Genomic DNA, 13873 nt, shown 5'->3' on the forward strand with positions numbered 1-13873 from the left:
TCGTGCTTCCAATAGAGGACCGGGGAGCGGAGGGGCCTTCGGACTCCCGGTCCTCTCCTTTCCGAGCCCTTACGAGTCTTCCCGGGTATCCCATCTGGGCGCTGTCGTTGGTCAGCGTGATTTTAATTTGGGCAAACTATTTTGAGATCTTTGTCCGCTTCCCTTTTTAAAGTATCGTGATCACAATTCACTTAAGAGGCTAGGGTGGAGTCACTGATTTCGTGCTACTTCTGCCAGCAATTTGAAACAGAACAGGACTCCAGAAAAATGTTTTCCTGCAAAGTGCGAGTCTGTCACAGTCGTACATGGCTCCACAGACTTGCAACAAGGCAAAATCAGAAATAGTCTAAACGCAGTATTAAAAATGTGTACAACAGTTGTGGAGTTAGTTGGGGGCTTTAATAGGAAGGCCAGCTGTAATGAATCAATTGCAAAAATACCAGTTGATAGGAAAGACATTAAATCAACATACAAATCCCACTTCAAAGTAGTACTGTACAATTTTTAAAGCTTTAGCATCTTTTATTCTCTACAGCAATCTTGTGTGGAAGGTGGAGCGAGAAGTACTAATTTTATTTTACTGTTCAGATCAGATCAGTCGCTCAGTCGTGTCGGACTCTTTGCCACCCCATGAAGCACAGCAAGCCAGGCCTCCCTGTCCATCACCAACTCCCGGAGTTCACTGAGACTCACGTCGGACGAGTCAGTGATGCCATCCAGCCATCTCATCCTCTGTCGTCCCCTTCTCCTCCTGCCCCCAATCCCTCCCAGCATCATTGTCTTTTCCAGTGAGTCAACTCTTCGCATGAGGTGGCCAAAGTACTGGAGTTTCAGCTTTAGCCCTTCCAAAGAAATCCTAGGGCTGATCTCCTTCAGAATGGACTGGTTGTATCTCCTTGCAGTTTATGGGACTCTCAAGAATCTTCTCCAACACCACAGTTCAAAAGCATCAATTTTTCGGTGCTCAGCTTTCTTCACAGTCCAACTTTCACATCCATACATGACCACAGGAAAAACCATAGCCTTGACTAGACGAACCTTTGTTGGCAAAGTAATTTCTCTGCTTTTGAATATGCTATCCAGGTTGGTCATAACTTTCCTTCCAAGGAGTAAGCGTCTTTTAATTTCATGGCTGTGGTCACCATCTGCAGTGATTTTGGAGCCCAGAAAAATGAAGTCTGACACTGTTTCCACTGTTTCCCCATCTATTTCCCATGAAGTGATGGGACTGGATGCCATGATCTTCGTTTTCTGAATGTTGAGCTTCATGCCCACTTTTTCACTCTCCACTTTCACTTTCATCAAGAGGCTTTGAGTGTCACTGCCTATCTGAGGTTATTGATATTTCTCCCGGCAATCTTGATTCCAGCTTGTGTTTCTTCCAGTCCAGCGTTTCTCATGATGTACTCAGCATATAAGTTAAATAAACAGGTTGACAATATACGGCCTTGACGAACTCCTTTTCCTATTTGGAACCAGTCTGTTGTTCCCATGTCCAGTTCTAACTCTTGCTTCCTGACCTGCATACAAATTTCTCAAGAGGCAGATCAGGTGGTCTGGTATTCCCATCTCTTTCAGAATTTTCCACAGTTGATTGTGATCCACACAGTCAAAGGCTTTGGCATAGTCAATAAAGCAGAAATAGATGTTTTTCTGGAACTCTCTTACTTTTTCCATGATCCAGCAGATGTTGGCAATTTGATCTCTGGTTCCTCTACCTTTTCTAAAAGCAGCTTGAACATCAGAAAGTTCACGGTTCATGTATTGCTGAAGCCTGGCTTGGAGAATTTTGAGCATTACTTTACTTGTGTGTGAGATGAGTGCAATTGTGCGGTAGTTTGAGCATTCTTTGGCATTGCCTTTCTTTGGGATTGGAATGAAAACTGACCTTTTCCAGTCCTGTGGCCGCTGCTGAGTTTTCCACATTTCCTGGCATATTGAGTGCAGCACTTTCACAGCATCATCTTTCAGGATTTGGAATAGCTCAACTGGAATTCCATCACCTCCACTAGCTTTGTTCGTCGTGATGCTTTCTAAGGCCCACTTGACTTCACATTCCAGGATGTCTGGCTCTAGGTCAGTGATCACACCATCGTGATTATCTGGGTCGTGAAGATCTTTTTTGTACAGTTCTTCTGTGTATTCTTGCCACCTCTTCTTAATATCTTCTGCTTCTGTTAGGTCCATACCATTTCTGTCCTTTATCGAGCCCATCTTTGCATGAAATGTTCCTTGGTATCTCTGATTTTCTTGAAGAGATCGCTAGTCTTACCCATTCTGTTGTTTTCCTCTATTTCTTTGCATTGATCGCTGAAGAAGGCTTTCTTATCTCTTCTTGCTATTCTTTGGAACTCTGCATTCAGATGTTTATATCTTTCCTTTTCTCCTTTGCTTTTCGCTTCTCTTCTTTTCACAGCTATTTGTAAGGCCTCCCCAGACAGCCATTTTGCTTTTTTGCATTTCTTTTCTATGGGAATGGTCTTGATCCCTGTTTCCTGTACAATGTTACGAACCTCATTCCATAGTTCATCAGGCACTCTATCTATCAGATCTAGGCCCTTAAATCTATTTCTCACTTCCACTGTATAATCATAAGGAATTTGATTTAGGTCATTCCTGAATGGTCTAGTGGTTTTCCCTACTTTCTTCAATTTAAGTCTGAATTTGGCAATAAGGAGTTCATGGTCTGAACCACAGTCAATAGAACAGTCTCAAATGATTGTCCAATTCATTCTTTAATTCAGTAAACTTTAAGACATGTTAAATATATTTTTGGTTGTGGACTGGGTACTTTATTCTCATTTAATTCAAATTTAAACCTGCAGAATCCCACATAAGTGCCATTTTGCCCCTATCTTGGTAGGAAGAGAATAATATTGATATTTTGGAAAACAAGTTGCCTTATGTAGTTCATTAGGCAAAAGAGCAAGACTGGGGACTGAGGACTGTGCGTTAGGAAGACAGATCTTATCCTAGACGACAAACCACCATTCACTCTAATAGAACTCTCTAGTTAAAGTCAGTCCATCCATACGTTTATTGAATACATACCAAGTGCATCTGGATGTGAGGAAGATACTTGAGAGACACATTTCTTTCCTCAAGAGGCTTCTAATGAGTTCTCTGCTAATCATATAAATATAAGCATTACAGTGAGTACAGTAAATATCCAATCCCAGTGTTTTATCTGGCTGTGATGATTTTCTATTAGATTCTAAATTTGTTCTCTTAAAAAAAATGAGGATGGAAATTCCATTGTTTAAAAGAAAATATTTCATTTTAGTATTTTCATTAAATTACTGAATTGAGTATAAAAAAAAAATCAGACGAATGAAAGAAGAGGTACACTCATTAGAAGAAATGTGAAAGGAAATCACCTTCTATAACTTGGAAATTCTATCACACCAAGAGCTGAAACTACCAAAAATCATATTATTGCTAAGAATATCCACACTGCTGGTAGAGAAAGATGAGGGTGCAATTTCTGATGGAGCTCACTGAAACATCATTGTAAGTAATAAAGGTGGGGAAAAAATGGTCTGCTTTGAATCTAGAAAATTTTGTCAGCAGAAACTTTGGCAAGTGCTCTAAAGTGGATGTGGGTCCTCCAGTCACTAGAAAGGGCTTACTCTCAGGTTTCACTGCTGCTGCTGCTAAGTCGCATCAGTCATGTCTGACTCTGTGCAACCCCATGGACTGCAGCCCACCAGGCTCCTCCGTCCATGGGATTTTCCAGGCAAGAACACTGGAGTGGGTTGCCATTTCCTTCTCCAACACATGAAAGTGAAAAGTGAAAGTGAAGTCGCTCAGTCCGACCCTCAGGGACCCCATGGACTGCAGCCTATCAGGCTCCTCCACCCGTGGGATTCTCCAGTCAAGAGTACTGGAGTGGGTTGCCATTGCCTAGCTGCTGGATTAAATAACTCACAAATGACTTCTCTTTGTTATAATCCATTTTGAACAAACAACCTCCCAATTACTAGTTGAACCCCCAGGCACTTTGACCCAGGAAAAGATGCTCTAGGTGGTAGACAAAAGTATTTTTTGTCATTGGAAAGGTGTATCAGTTCTTTGTAGATTAGTAAATACTGTGAGAATCAAGTTGGTCAGGATTCCTGTGCAGCCATGGTTCTTGACATTCAGTTGGTGTCACTGTCATATTTTAGGGAGCTACAGCTGAGTCTGTACAAGGGAGACTAGAAGCAAAGTCCATCTGTGAGAGGAGGGAGCTAATAGAATCAGGAGGAGACAGAGGCCACCTTAGGAGGAAGAAGAGTGGGATCTGGAACTGGAATCAAAAACCTGTTCCCTTGATCCATCATTCACCTCTTTATTTTCAACCAGCTCATTTCTCTCCAATTAGAAACCTGTTTTTCTGATTAAAAGTCAAGACAAATTTTCCCTCAATGACAGATTTCCAACTTACTCTTTTCACAGCAAAGATTTTTATTTCCACTTCCCTTTAATTCCTCAGCATGAGTACTATATTGACTTTCCACACCTGCACCTCCCCAATTATTGCCCTATCAACAGTCACCAATGACCTCCATCTGTCAATCCAATGGACTTTCTTGTCCATACTGTTCAATAGCTGAAGGATCCGACTCTGTTTTCCTCCTCTCTCTCTCTTTTTTTTCAACACACTCTCTTGGCTTCAGGGAGGTAACTCTCCTGGTTTCTGTCCTGCTCTCAGACTTACCCCCTGTCTCCTTGTCCCCAACCCCCAAGCACCACATTGGGCTGGATACTCTTCTTCTGGCCTTCACCCTCACCACTCCTCTGCTACTACATTTACCACGTTATGTTATTGAACAACATAGTTTGTTCTTAAGCTTACAAACAGCTGTGAAAAGAGAAGCAAAAAGCAAAGGAGAAAAGGAAAGATATAAACATCTGAATGCAGAGTTCCAAAGAATAGCAAGAAGAGATAAGAAAGCCTTCTTCAGCGATCAATGCAAAGAAATAGAGGAAAACAACAGAATGGGAAAGACTAGAGATCTCTTCAAGAAAATCAGAGATACCAAGGAACATTTCATGCAAAGATGTGCTCGATAAAGGACAGAAATGGTATGGACCTAACAGAAGCAGAAGATATTAAGAAGAGGTGGCAAGAATACACAGAAGAACTGTACAAAAAAGATCTTCATGACCCAGATAGTCACGATGGTGTGATCACTGACCTAGAGCCAGACATCCTGGAATGTGAAGTCAAGTGGGCCTTAGAAAGCATCACTACGAACAAAGCTAGTGTAGGTGATGGAATTCCAATTGAGCTCTTTCAAATCCTGAAAGATGATGCTGTGAAAGTGCTGCACTCAATATGCCAGGAAATGTGGAAAACTCAGCAGTGGCCACAGGACTGGAAAAGGTCAGTTTTCATTCCAATCCCAAAGAAAGGCAATGCCAAAGAATGCTCAAACTACCGCTCAATTGCACTCATCTCACACACTAGTAAAGTAATGCTCAAAATTCTCCAAGCCAGGTTTCAGCAATATGTGAACTGTGAACTTCCTGATGTTCAAGCTGGTTTTAGAAAAGGCAGAGGAACCAGAGATCAAATTGCAAACATCCACTGGATCATGGAAAAAGCAAGAGAGTTCCAGAAAAACATCTATTTCTGCTTTATTGACTATGCCAAGGCTTTTGACTGTGTGGATCACAATAAACTGTGGAAAATTCTGAAAGAGATGGGAATACCAGACCACCTGACCTGCCTCTTGAGAAATTTGTATGCAGGTCAGGAAGCAAGAGTTAGAACTGGACATGGGAACAACAGACTGGTTCCAAATAGGAAAAGGAGTACATCAAGCCTGTATATTGTCACCTTGCTTATTTAACATATGCTGAGTACATCATGAGAAACGCTGGACTGGAGGAAACACAAACTGGAATCAAGATTGCCGGGAGAAATATCAATAACCTCAGATATGCAGATGACACCACCCTTATGGCAGAAAGTGAAGAGGAACTAAAAAGCCTCTTGATGAAAGTGAAAGTGGAGAGTGAAAAAGTGGGCTTAAAGCTTAACATTCAGAAAACGAAGATCATGGCATCTGGTCCCATCACTTCATGGGAAATAGATGGAGAAACAGTGGAAACAGTGTCAGACTTTATTTTTCTGGGCTCCAAAATCACTGCAGATGGTGACTGCAGCCAAGAAATTAAAAGACACTTACTCCTTGGAAGGAAAGTTATGACCAACCTAGATATCATATTCAAAAGCAGAGACATTACTTTGCCAACAAAGGTCCGTCTAGTCAAGGCTATGGTTTTTCCTGTGGTCATGTATGGATGTGAGAGTTGGACTGTGAAGAAGGCTGAGCACCGAAGAGTTGATGCTTTTGAACTGTGTTGTTGGAGAAGACTCTTGAGAGTCCCTTGGACTGCAAGGAGATCCAACCAGTCCATTCTGAAGGAGATCAGCCCTAGGATTTCTTTGGAAGGAATGATGCTAAAGCTGAAACTCCAGTACTTTGGCCACCTCATGCGAAGAGTTGACTCATTGGAAAAGACTCTATTGCTGAGAGGGATTGGGGGCGGAGGAGAAGGGGACGACAGAGGATGAGATGGCTGCATGGCATCACTGACTCAATGGACGTGAGTCTGGGTGAACTCTGGGAGTTGGTGATGGACAGGGAGGCCTGGGGTGCTGGGATTCATGGGGTTGCAAACAGTAGGACTCGACTGAGCGACTGAACTGAACTGAACTGAAGCTGTCTCTCCAAAATAAGTTATAAGCTCCAAAAGAGAGTCTACATGCTAGGTGTTTCCGACTCTGAGACCCTATGGACTGTAGCCTGCAAGACTTCTCCGTTCATGGGATTCTCCAGGCAAGAATACTGGAGTGGTAGTGGGGGGGGAGTCTAGATTCTATTTATCTGTATTCCTAACATGGGCATGAAGCCTGGCACATTGGAGGTGCTTTTTTCTTTTTTAACTTGACTTCAGGGAGAAGGCCAGACAGACTTATAGACTAACCACATAGGTTGGGGGTTAATAGTGAGCTCTCAGTCTGAAGTTCACGTGGGAAGCTATGGCTGGGTTCAAGTCCAGACCTCTTGGCCTGCTACAGTGCACTACTCCCAAATTCTGCAGGCAACTGGAGGGAGTGTTTCCTAACAGTGGCTTGGTGCTCATCTCCAGTACTAAGCTTGAAGGTAAATTTGAGTACCCCAGAGTCAGCCACTCAGGGACAAATCAGGGATAAAAGGAGTTCCGGGACCTCCAAAGCAGAGGACACTGTGCATAGCAATCCCATTAGTGTCCTGTCACCCTTTAGAGGCTATCAGACAGCTTCCCTCTTTGACTTCAACAGTGTGATCATTTCTGACAAAGATAATTAAGGCTACAAATAAAAGGCAGAAGATAGAATATGTGTCAGTTCCCTTTGATTTTTTGATTTACCACTCTCATTTTTCTCTCCCATCATTTCTTTTTGGTCTTAAAAAAAAAGCATGCTATGTTTTTCCGGCTTGCCTGTGTATATCTAATTTTAGATTGCAAGCTGTGGGACAGGATCATGTCTTTATATGTGTAGCATCTCTCTGTGGGTGCCTCAACATCATTCAATTAATCTGTTTTTAATCTTAGGAAATAAAATGTAAAATTCTCCAGAGAACTTGTTTGTTTGAACCTCATTCAGTTCAGTTCAGTTGTTCAGTCATGTCCGACTCTTTGTGACCCCATGAATCGCAGCACGCCAGGCCTCCCTGTCCATCACCAACTCCTGGAGTTCACTCAAACTCACGTCCATTGAGTCAGTGATGCCATCCAGCCATCTCATCCTCTGTCATCCCCTTCTCCTCCTGTCCTCAATCCCTCCCAGCATCAGGGTCTTTTCCAATGAGTCAACTCTTCACATGAGGTAGCCAAAGTATTAAGAGTTTCAGCTTCAGCATCAGTCTTTCCAATGAACACCCAGGACTGATCTCCTTTAGAATGGACTAGTTGGATCTCCTTGCAGTTCAAGGGACTCTCAAGAGTCTTCTCCAAAACCACAGTTCAAAAGCATCAATTCTTCAGCGCTCAGCTTTCTTCACAGTCCAACTCTCACATCCATACATGACCACTGGAAAAACCATAGCCTTGACTTTCTAGAGATTTATAAATAATTTTCAGGCTATATCTAGGATATATTTGGAATATATCCAAAATAATTTATTTCAAGTAGTGTATGACAAACTAAAGTTGACTGGCCTCATAAGATCTTTGGATAATACTGAGAGATATATTTGAGCTGAATAAGAAAGGAATATAATAGCCCCTCCCAACTGAAAGGATATACTTTCCATACAAACAGAAATGATATATGTTCCTTGAAACAGAAAAATACTAAACAATGTCCACAATAAGACCCAAGCTATACAGTGTTTAACAATATTAACTACTGCTTCATTGGTCTGCTGCGTTGGTGAGGAATATAGTACCTACTCAAATTTGTAATCTGTCATGCTCATGATCAGAAATATTTCCTGTAAGATTTCCCATTCAGATTTTATGTTTCCTTCCATATACATTACATATTTTCCTCATATCAAAAGAACAAAGGGATTTATACAAGAGTTTGAAAGTGGTTCTGACATTGTGTGTCAGATGACATAACATGACATTAGTTCTGAGTAAATGGCTGCTAAGTACAAAGATACAGATCTTGAAACAAAGACCCACTTAGAGTCGTAAACATCGACTCATAAGCAGAGAAACAATCTTGGGAGAAAAGGATAATTAATGGCTTTATTGCGAAAGAGAATAAGAAACTTAGAGAAATTTCAGCATACTTAGGTCTCTTACAAAATGCTCTTCTGATGGCATAGCCATCTGTGTTAGTTAAATCAGTATCATTGTTTGGTATAATGATAACAACAGGCATACCACCACCTATCTAATAGGATTATTGTGAGACCTGAATAGGGTATGATATGTAAGCTTAAATTATATAATGCACAATGCTACCATTGATTGAACAGTTCCTAGTTTTGCAAATACAAGCACATATCAATTTGGCAGATTCTAAATTCAAATCCATGGCAGAAATATTACACAGAGACGTATACATACAGACACACAAAAGAAACGACCATCACTGTCCTAAGCCAATCTGGAGAACAGAAAATTACAATGGCTACATTAAGACAGTGTTAAATGTCAGATGAATAACAACAGCAAAACTAAAGTCAGTTATCTAGGTTGTGGATTATGTGAGGAGGGGATCAAGAGAACTTTGAAATGGATTCTATTCTAGGACCATGGCACAAATAATCTAAGTACATAAATTAAGCTATAGAGAATGACAAAAATATATTTCAGGTAAATAGAAGAAATTTTATTAATTCTAAGAGCTAATATTTGTTGAGTACTCACAAGCCTCGTCACAACAACTCTATCAGATATGAAACAACAGTATTGCCAATGAGGAAACCAAGGCTTAAAGAAGTCAAATAACCTTGATTCAAACACAGGTAGTGCAAGATCAAAGGATAAAATCTTTGATCTGGGAATTAAGGGAACTAATACTTGGAATAAAAAGAGGAAAGAGCATTGTAAGGTGGAGGAAATAACATCAGGAACGTCATGGAGGTCGAATAAGCAAGACGTGCTGAGGGTATGAGAAAATCTTATGGTTGAAACATGGCACACAAATTGCAGTAAAGGCAAGCGAAAGAGTGAAAGAGAGGGGCATAAAGAGAAGAATAGATTAGGGCTTAAATATTGGAAATTAGATTGGGGCTTTATTCCTAGGAAAATAAACTGGGGCATGGGATCTAGTCCTGTGATCTGTGGATTATCAGTAATTCTGGTGACAGTGTAGAAGTATTGGTTTGAAAGAGGAGAAACAAAGGGAGACCAATTAAGATATTCTTGGAATGGCCTCACTTTGCTCTTCCAGGAAGTGAAGTCAAAGAAAACAAGTTCTTACTGCCTAATGAAAAGAAGCACACAAGTTTTTTTCAGGAATACAAACTTTTTTCCTGTAATAAATCTTGTTGTTGTTCAGCTGCTAACTTGTGTCTGACTCTTTGCAACCCCATGACTTCCCTGTCCTTCACTATCTCCTGAAGTTTGCTCAAACTCATGTCCGTTGAGTTGGTGATGCCATCTAACCATCTCATCCTCTGTCACCCCCTTCTCCTTCTGTCCCCAATCTTTCCCAGCATTAGGGTCTTTTCCAATGAGTCAGCTCTTTGCATCATGGCCAAAGTATTGGAGCTTCAGCTTCAGCACCAGTCCAGTCCTTCCAATGAATATTCAGGGTTGATTTCCTTAGGATTGACTGGTTTGATCTCCTTGGTGTCCAAGGGACTCTCTTAAAAAATCATTATTATGTATCTTTATATAAAGGACACTGAATTATAGAATTCATCCCTTTGTTTACTACAAACCAAATATTCATTTAGGCCTACGGTGTATGCTTGTTTAAGGCTCTGCATAAAGCTTACCAACTCTATAGAAACTGATCGTTTTGTAGCTGTTAGGCAACATATCTCAAATATGCATGGGCTCTTTAAAAAAGATAGATTGAAGTCACTTTCAAACTGAGGTTTCTGGTGAATGACTAAAGGAGAACTATACTGGATCTACATTTACATATGTCTTAATTCATTGAACATATATTTACTGAGTGATATGTTAAGAACCTTGAAACACAGTAGATACAGAAACGGGGAAGAGACTCTCTACCTTAAATAATGTAAAATGACATTAACATCATTTAATTCAACTCTGGTGTAGACATTTATTTAAGCTTAGTGCATAGATTGAAAAGTTCTCTAGAAAACTTGACTATTGAACTTCCTTGTTGTTGTTTCTAAGTCGTGTCCAACTCTGCGACCCCATGGACTGTAGCCCATCAGGTTCCTCTGTCCATGGGATTTCCCAGGCAAGAATACTGGAGTGGGTTGCCATTTCTTTCTCAGAGGATCTTCCTGATTCAGAGATCAAACCCACCTGTCCTGCCTTTGCAGGCGAATTCTTCACCCCTGAGCCACCAGGGAAACCCCACTGAACTTCCTTAGTGATTTATAAATAATTTTCAAACTATTGCTCTCTCAGTTCAGTTCAGTTCAGTTGCTCAGTCATGTCCGACTCTCTGTGACCCCATGAATCACAGCACGCCAGGCCTCCCTGTCAGTCACCAACTCCCGGAGTTCACCCAGACTCACATCCATCAAGTCAGTGATGCCATCCAGCCATCTCATCCTCTGTCTTCCCCTTCTCCTCCTGCCCCCAATCCCTCTCAGCATCAGGGTCTTTTCCAACGAGTCAACTCTTCGCACGAGATGGCCAAAGTATTGGAGTTTCAGGTTCAGCATCAGTCCTTCCAATGAACACCCAGGACTGATCTCTTTTAAAATGGACTGGTTGGATCTCCTTGCAGTCCAAGGGACTCTCAAGAGTTTAACAGTAAGAAGCCTCTTTGCTATGAACTGCTTCCCTGGTGGCTCAGATGGTAAAGAATCTGCTATCTGTAATGTGGGAGATCCAGGTTTGATCTCTGAACTGGGAAGATCGCCTGGAGAAGGAAATGGCAACCCACTCCAGTATTCTTGCCTGGAGAATCCCATGAGCAGATCAGCCTGGCAGGCTACAGTCCACAGGGTTGCAAAGAGTTGGACACAACATAGTGACTAACACACTTGCTATGAATAGAGTGGGAATGTAGCATCTCCCAACTGAAAAGGCAGATTTTCTGGAGACTCTTTAATGGTAAAATATTTCGTGAAGGTAATATAGTCGAGTGGGGCGACAGACATGATTGCTACCAATTGCAAGGCAGCACAGTGAGTGGTGTAGGAGTAGGTGAGCACAGGGCATTCTGGGTACACAAGCAGGTACACTGAACTCAGCTTTGGGCATTTGGGGCCAGGGACATGAGAGAAGCAATCAGGCTGACTTTTCCTAATTTAATAACAGCCACGATTTAGCAAGCTCCTTTACTCAACACACAGCTCAAGGGAGAAACAAAGCGAGGCCCAGGGAAGGTCAGCACAGAGCCAGCCCACTAGCAACACATTCAGTGCTGGTGCCACGTCCACTGGGCCAGGCCCTGACGGAGCACTGCAGCTGCTCTCCTGAGTCACTGGTGACCTACCTGTCAGATTAAATGAAGATAATCAGTTCCAGTTCTGTATCATTAATGATTAGACAGCTCCTGTAACTGTGGTTCATTGGTTTATTTTGTTTCTTCTTCTAGGAAAACAACAGGTATGAACAACTTCCTTATAGATAGCATTCTTTGAGTTCCTTCATAGGTTAAGCAAAAAAAATATGTTTACACTAAGTGATGGATAGCTGCCTATGTCCTCACGTGTATGTTGTAGTGACAAAGTTATGTAAGTACCTGTCCAGTTATGTCTCTGGCTTGGAAAACTATATCTATATAATTTGGATTGTAAACCTACTTTTACCCGGTTAGACTTACTTCAGATTTACCCAAGCATATCATTTCCTTTTCACTAATAATTTTAAAACACTGTCCCTAGACCCAGGGGCTGGGTTGCCTTAGGCCAAACAACCAACTGGGAGGGAGCACAACCCCACCCATCAGCAAATAATTGGATTCAAGTTTTACTGAGTAAGGCCCTGCCCACCAGAGCAAGAGCCAGTTTTTCCCATGGCAGTCCCTCCCATCAGGAAACTTACACAAGCCTCATCCATCAGAGACCAGACTGAAGAAGCAAGAAGCACAGTCCCACACCACTAAAAAACCATATTACAGAAAGTTAATCACGATAAAAAAAGCAGAAAGTTATGTCCCAGATGAAGAGACAAGATTGCTGTTGTTCATTGCTCAGTCATGTCTGATTCTGCGAATCCACAGACCGCAGCATGCCAGGCCTCCCTGTCCTTCACAATCTCTTGCAGTTTGCTCAAACTCATGTCCACTGAGTTGATGATGCCATCCAACCATCTTATCCTCTGTCACCCCCTTCTCCTCCTGCCTGCAATCTTTCCCAGTATCAGGGTCTTCTCCAGTGAGTCAGCTCTTTGCATCAGGTGGCCAAAGTATTGGAGATTTGGCTTTGGCATCAGTCCTTCCAATAAATTTTCAGGGTTTATTTCCTTTAAGGTTTACGGTTGGATCTCCTTGCTGTCCAAGGGACTCTCAAGAGTCTTCTCCAGCACCACAGTTCGAAAGCATCAATTCTTTGGTGCTTAGCCTTCTTTATGGTTCAACTATCACATCTGTACATGACTACTGGAAAAACCATAGCTTTGACTACACAGACCTTTGTCAGCAAAGTGATGTCTCTGCTTTTTAATACACTGTCTAGGTTTGTCATAGCTTTTCTTCCAAGGAGCAAGCATCTTTTAATTTCATGGCTTCATTCACCATCCACAGTGATTTTGGAGCCCAAGAAAATAAAGTCTTTCACTGTTTGCATTTTTTCCCCATCTATTTGCCATGAAGTGATGAGACTGGATGCCATGATCTTAACTTTTTGAATGTTGAGTTTTAAGCCTGCTTTTTCACTCTCCTCTTTCACTTTCATCAAGAGGCTCTCTAGTTCCTCTTTGCTTTCTACCAGAAGGGTGGTGTCATCTGCATATCTGAGGTTATTGATATTTCTCCCGGCAATCTTGATTCCAGTTTGTGCTTCATCCACCTCAGCGTTTCTCATGATGTACTCTACGTACAAGTTAAATAAGCAGGGTGACAATATACAGCCTTGACATACTCCTTTCCCAATTTGGAACCAGTCCATTTTTCCATGTCTGGTTTTAACTGTAGCTTCTTGACCAGCATACAGATTTCTCAGAAGGCAGGTAAATTGGTCTGGTATTCCCACCTCTTTAAGAATTTTCTACAGTTTATTATGATCCACATAGTCAAAGGCTTTAGCATAGTCAATGAAGCAGAAATAGATGTTTTTTT

This window comes from Bos mutus, chromosome 14 (assembly GCF_027580195.1).
Source record: "Bos mutus isolate GX-2022 chromosome 14, NWIPB_WYAK_1.1, whole genome shotgun sequence".
Lineage (NCBI taxonomy): Eukaryota > Metazoa > Chordata > Mammalia > Artiodactyla > Bovidae > Bos > Bos mutus.